At 42.6% G+C, this 7,176-nt stretch overlaps 1 non-coding gene across 1 annotated transcript; it reads right to left on the reverse strand.

The window, feature by feature from the left end:
- Window positions 1–6,558: 6,558 nt before the first annotated feature.
- On the reverse strand, window positions 6,559–6,630 carry TRNAA-UGC (transfer RNA alanine (anticodon UGC)). The gene has a single exon. It is a non-coding gene; the product is annotated as a tRNA-Ala (tRNA).
- Window positions 6,631–7,176: the final 546 nt, after the last annotated feature.

Below are 7,176 nucleotides of genomic sequence, written 5' to 3' on the forward strand. Positions count from 1 at the left end.
AAGCATGCGCTCTACCACTGAGCTACATCCCCTGTATGGACACCCATGGATTTGTTCTCATCTCCAAGAGTCACTAATCTATGACTATCTACTAATAGATTTTCTCTATTATTTTTTCTCTTTTATAATCATGCAGCATAAATAACATCATATTCTCATAGTCTGGACTATTAGGGACAAGACAAAACTATTTTTCTTTAATTTTTTATTATTTGTTTATATTTAAAATATGGGGAAAAAAGGAGGCGATTTTATTTTTTATGCCTTTTATTGAACAGATTAAAAAAAAATGCAATTCTCCTTTTCCCGTATTTTAAAGAGATTGTTCCCTACTGGATGGCGCTTTTCTATTGTCCCAATGAATTAAGAAGAAAGCATAGAGCACTTACCTCCCAGATACGCACCGTGACAAGCACTGCACCCCATGATGATCTCCTGATATTGCTTATGTCTGATGATTGGTTGCAGGCCATCAGCAGCGGTAGAAAGGCGGCATCACCTGCAGGAGAGATTACACTCTTGTGTCAGTGTGAGCGGGCTGTCGTGGAGAGCAGTCACATTAGTGACTGCTGATGTGACTCTTCTCCAAGTCATCCGGATTGTCGTGGGACAGTATGGATTATATTCACGGCAGACAGGTGAGTATTATGGTGGTTTACTACTTTTTGTCGTTTACAGGTGACAAGGGCATCAGGGATTAGGTGTTAAGGTGAGCATTATGGTGTTTTTTTATTTTTTTCTCTTTTACAGGGGACAAAGGCTTTGGTGAATTAGGTGTAAAGGTGAATATAATACTTTTTTATTTTTATTTTAATAAAGGAGTGTTTGTCTTTATTTCAAATAAAGGACTTTATTCTGGGTGTTTTTTTTTACAATCTGATTATTGGGTTAGTAATAGGGAGTCTTATAGATGCCTCTCCATTACTAACTTGTGGGCTTGATGTTAGCGGCCATAAAACAGCTGACGTCAACCCCATAATCATTAACCCACTTGTCATCGCATTAAGACAAGTGGGAAGAGCAGAGGCTAAGCATCAGATTTGGCACATTTTATTGATGTACCATTTCTGGGGCGGATGAGAGCTGATGTTTTTAGTCTAGGAGGGGGCCAATAACCATGGCCACTTCCTAAGCTATTAATATCATCTCGCAGCTGTCTGTTTAGCCTTTGATGGTTAGTGAATATAGGGGGACCCCACATCAATTTTTGTTTGGGGTCTCCCCTATAATAAGCAGTAAAGGCTAAGTAAACAGCTGTGAGCTGATATTAATAGCCTGGGAATCTTTATGGCTATTGGCCTGTTCCCAAATAATATCAGCCACCAGCCGTTGATTTTCCCTTTGCTGATTATAAAAATTACGAGGGACCCCACTTCTCTTTTTTTATTAACAAGCACAGTAAAATACACACCTAAAGTAACCTTAGTTCGCTGCCACTAGGTGTTCCAGCAGCTGGAAACTTCCAAAACCTAAAATGTCCCTCAAAGTTTCCCATGAGGTTTCTGGGCCTTGCAACTGCCGGGAGACCCGGTGGCTTTGAACTCTACAAGGTTACCGGAGTTCAAGCCACCGGGTCTGACGGCGGTAGCTCTAATGCGAGACTTTTGAATGCCGGAGTGCTGGACATGCGCCGGGAGCTGAATGCAGCTCATATCATTGTTGCCTGAGATCAGCGCGAGCAGGCGACAGTGATGGAAATTGTAGTCAGCAAGCCCAGTGTACATTATGTGTAAAATAAAGAATTAGATTAAAAAAACAGAGGGGGCTCTGGCCAAATTTTCATAACCAGCAGAGGGAAAGCCGTCTGCTGGGGGCTGATATTACTAGCCAGGGAAAGGGGCCATTAGCCCAAAATGTTCCCTGGTTATTAATAACAGCTATCAAAAGACTGACCGTCACTTCCAAAACAGAAAACTGGTCTGTACAGGTGCTTACTAAGAGTTGCTATCTATATAACTAACAAATAAAGTAGCACTCTGTAGCGCTATAGCATGAAAACATGAAATGTATGAAATTTGAATTGCATTACTGCTCTAGAAAATAGAAATAAATGAGAATTCTTAGCGCATAAATTAGCCAATTCATGTGTACCCGATAGCCATGGTAAGGCGACTCTCGTTGCCAGGAACCTACCTAGTGTGAATCCAATCTTATACTAAAGTCTACATGTATATGATAATATAAGATAATAATACCAAAGAGTTTGTGATTGCAATCATTTTCAGGAAGAAACTGAGTATTATCCGACAGAATTGCAGGGGTGCCAATACTTTTGGCCACCACTGTACTATTGTTATACTTTAGGAGGGCTAAATCTGCACCTTGCTGGTGATCCACTGACCAGCCCACCCGAGGCGTCCACAGGGAATCTGCCAGGTAGGAAGATTACCAGTCCAGGTCCTGTTCTAATAGATAGTTTTGTGGATTTGGGGTAACTGAGTGATATGGACACATTATTATAGGGGCACGAGACACCCAGGTAAAATCCATGTATGTCATGTAGGACGGCCCTGGTGGTACAGAAAAGTAAAAAAAACTGATGACTTTTTTTTTTAGAGGCATTTGTATACTTTACCTTCTATTATTATTTATTCTATTTTCACTCATTTATATAACCTGATCATTTCCCTGACAGGTCGGTGAGTTGTTTATTGTTTAGCAATAATGTATCACCCACAACTATAAATGATAAAGAATAACATTCCATTCTTATCATTTACAGCAGAGGATAATTTACACCATATATAACATGTATATAATATCTACCAAAGCAAAAAAACGACCATTTACAAACATGGAGAAAACTGATTTTTCTATCTTTTCCAACACAGATTTATATAGATTTATATTCTATTAATCAGATGGGATATTTCTATTCCACATTCTCTGCCTCATTCACCAGTTGGCAGCAAACATGGCGGCCTGGCTGCTCTGATGTCACAATGCTCAGGATTAGGGGGTCACTCAGTTATGATGTCATAATGACATCATGGAATGTCCTGAGGGTATATAATCTCTGAGCACTGTGACATCAGCGCCATTTCTTGAGTTGATGCTTTTGCTGAGACTTCACTTTGGTTGTGGAAGAGCGAACTAGTTTGTGTTACACATCTGGTGATTACTTCCATTTCTTCTTCTTGATCTTTGATCAGAGCACAATAACACCGGTGCCACCGGAGAGCTTAGTTCTCCAATATTCTATCAGCCAGCTCCAGGTACCTAAGTCATGAGCGCCCGGGAGCTGCGCCAGCTGATTGCTGACAATGAGGCATGGCTGCGCCGACCAGAAAATCAAGGTAAGTGAAATATTTGGGAGAGATCCACAATATTCCCACACTATAGGGCTTTCCTGGGAGGAGATATCCCTGGGGTATGAGGGGACACATTTCAGGACAGACAGTGCAGGTTAACTAAGGCCAAAATAAAGTCAATTCTTTCTAGGGTTCCCCTCTCCCTAAACACCACAGCAGTAGAAGGAACCATCACTATAGCCAAAAAGTGTTTACTAAAATTGGAAATAATTCAGATAAATTCTTATTTGTTTATAGGTCAGGCCATAATTGTCCATGGACGGAGGAGGTCTCCTCCAAGAGATCAGGAAAGACCTTCTACCAGTGATGGACGTCAGAGAGACAGCAATGCTGTAACTGAGAGGAGATGGAGACGGGCCAGAGATCCTCCACGGCGTAGAGGACAGGAAGAGAGCAGGGATAGAAGCCGCTCTCCTCTAAGACCAGCCCCTGCAGAGCCCTCCGGAGAGAGCAGCAGGGATGGCGGCCGTCCCCTCCCACCCATTCAACTGGAGGAAGTGGGTGTGATGACACCACCACTGCCACAGGTGGAGCCACCTGCACAAAACCTACCTGTGCAGGAGAGACCTTCTACCAGTGATGGACGGTCTCCTCCAAGAGACGAGGAAAGACCTTCTACCAGTGATGGACGTCAGAGCGACAGCAATGCTGTGGAGCCACCTGCACAAAATCTACCTGTGCGGCAGAGGCGGCAGCATTGGGTTCACAGGAGAGCACTGCTAATTGCAAATCTCCCAACAAGGGATGTAACCGCACAGGAGGAGGCCGAGTCATGTATCATCTGTATGACCGAATATGAGATCGGAGAGCAGGTCACGGTCCTTCCATGTGACCACACCTTCCATCAGGGATGTATTACTAGATGGCTCCGCTCCAAACCTCTGTGCCCCCTGTGCCGTAACCACTGCTTCCATTGAAGCACCATGTTCATGGTGCAGACAGTGGTGGAGAACATACTGACCCCAGCCCAGGTAAGGGAGCAATGCATACATTAACACTACATTCATTACAAGACTGTAAAAAATATCACCTTTACCTTCCTGCTGTTCTGATCTCTCTTTAGTTTACCATCAGCTTTGGTCAACATCTTACCAAGCATGAAGGGCCATGAACACCCCAAAAACACCCGATGGTAAGTCACCTCTCATTCCCGCTGCCCCATGATATCTAGATCACATGTGACATATAAGTAATTGTTCTTTTCTCCTTTTCATAGAAGGATGATCCAAGCCTGGAGAACATTGAGGAATTAGATCAGAATGACTTGTCCTTCATGTAAGTAGATATTAGAATTTGCTTTTTTATATTTTCCAGCTGATTATTAACTTTTTACTGGGAATCTATTGATGAGATGTAATAATTTGGCGTCTTCTCTTTACAGAAATCTGCAGAAGTTACAGATCATTTCCATAATGATCCACAGATCCCTCATCTGCTTCATAGAGACCCTGATTCCATCATGTGCAGAGATGCTGATAACAGCTGCAGCCCCGACTATGATATCCTCATATATTCCATTATTTGTCCAAATGTTCCTAAAAATACATAATATTTACCATCTCTATGTCTGGTTGTGACTTCACTATATAGAATGTTGTTACGTAACATTAGCAGCACATAATGATAAGTGAGGGAGGGATTTACCATTAGTTGGTATAGGGGTAGTGGCAACAGATAAAGGGGATGTCCAGCTCTTTTATATTGATGACTTACCCTTAGGATAGGCGACCCATATCAGATTAATGGGGACGCGACCCCCGGCACGCGCGATCAGCTGTTCTTGGTGCTTGGTGCCGGTTGGATGTGATTATTTGCAGACTGGAACAGCACAGCGCCAACAACTGCATAGTGGCTACAGCGGGGTACTGCAGATCATATGAATAGGGTCAGGTGTGCAGTACCCGGAATCGGCCACTATATAGCTGGCAGAGCTGTACAGCATGGGCTCTGGCACCGCGTCCCACATTGCTTTAAACTGCTCGCGATACTCATCTCTCCACGTTCCTCCGCAGCTCCGGTGTCTTCTGACTCTGTGACGTCTCAGGGCAGAGGATGCGATCACTACAGCGCCCCCTCTGTGCTGGGCAGTCACAGTGCAGAGAGCCGGAACACGCTGTGGAGACAGGACCTGCGGCCAGCGGGGAACAAGGAGAGGGAAGTATTTGATTATTATTTTTTTTCTGTATGGAGCATTATATGGGGCCCATACTGTATGGAACATTATATGGGGCCATACTATATTGAGCATTATATGGGGCCATACAGTATGGAGCATTATATGGGGCCCATACTGTATGGAGCAATACATTGGATACGGAAAGTATTCAGACCCCTTTAAATGTTTCACTCTTTGTTTCATTGCAGCCATTTGGTAAATTCTAAAAAGTTCATTTTTTTCCTCATTAAAGTACACTCTGCACCCCATCTTTACTGAAAAAAAAACTGAAATGTAGAAATTTTTGCTAAATTATTAAAAAAGAAGAACTGAAATATCACATAACGCTATGCACATTTTCTCATTGCTGTAAACCCCTCCATGGAGCTGTAGCACAAAAGCACTAGGATAGCAGGTCACAACTATGCAGTGTGTGGTCTATAAATGAAGGTAAAATCATAATAGAAATATGGTATCACTTTTGGGATTCTGGGATCAACGAGCGATGAGTTATCCCAGAAGTTTTTAATAAAATGTGCAGGCTAGAGCCCAGTCCCTGTGACGTCATCCCAGGGGGGTCTCTCCCTTCAGCATAAAATAGTTGGCTGGGGGGTATAGATACTATAAGCAATGGGTCATATTCGATAACGTTCAAATCAAATCCACCTATATTGAATTGTCTCAGCGATCTTATAGTAAGTCTCTTCTTTAATCCTTATTATTTGGTGTAACTATTAATGTATTGTATTGTCTCCTTTTGTAAACATTTTTGTATAGTTTTCCTAAACACTGCCTCCCATTTGGATTAAATATAAAGTCTAATCGTTCTGTTTCTTTTGTCCTGTAATCGTTCCCTTCCCAGAAGCCATACACTACCAGAATGCAGGCGTTTGGCCAGGCAAGGCCTTGTACTATATTTCAAACTCGGCCGGTGGTGGCAGCGAGTAATATTAATAATTGGGCTATTGTGAAGCTGGCAGTGACTGTACAGAGGGCATTAACATATATTCCATATGTTGGAATCCCTGATGAAATCCTGACACAGTGACAGCATGGTGAGATATAGAGTGATCTCTGTGGAATACATGACAATGGAGATGCCGGGGACTGAACCTGGGGCCTCATACATGCAAAGCATGCGCTCTACCACTGAGCTACATCCCCTGCATGTGTGTTATGCTCATATGCAAAACCCTAAGGGTATGTTCACACTTATTTGAAAGCAGAAATTTCTGCAGCATTTCCACATCTCTTGGCAGGAAAAACGCAGCGGCAAAAACGTGCTTTTTTTCCTGCATTTTTCTAGCGTTTTTAGACAGCAATAAATGACATGGAGATAGATAATGGAGATAGATTGAGTAGATAGATAGACAGATATATTGACCAACAGACGTACAGAGAGACATTTAGACATAGCGACAGACATATAGACAAATAATTGCACAACCACCCAACATATAATAACTTTGCACCCTGTGGAGCTTATCAGGCAGCTTTTAATGATTAAATAAAAAAACAAACAAAAAAAAATGACATGGTGTATCCCCCCATGTAACCAGCAAAGTTAATTAAAGCAGACAACTGAGAGCTGATATTATCAGGCTGGGAAGGTCCCTGGTGATTGTGCATAAACATACCAGCCCGCAGCACAGCCCTCCTTGTGCTCGCCGAGGTAGTCTGACTGCCATTAGGTACCGAGATGAGATCCTC

This window comes from Phyllobates terribilis, unplaced genomic scaffold (genome assembly GCF_046119375.1).
Source record: "Phyllobates terribilis strain yellow unplaced genomic scaffold, ASM4611937v1 Scaffold_561__1_contigs__length_1077818, whole genome shotgun sequence".
NCBI classification, from domain to species: Eukaryota; Metazoa; Chordata; class Amphibia; order Anura; family Dendrobatidae; genus Phyllobates; species Phyllobates terribilis.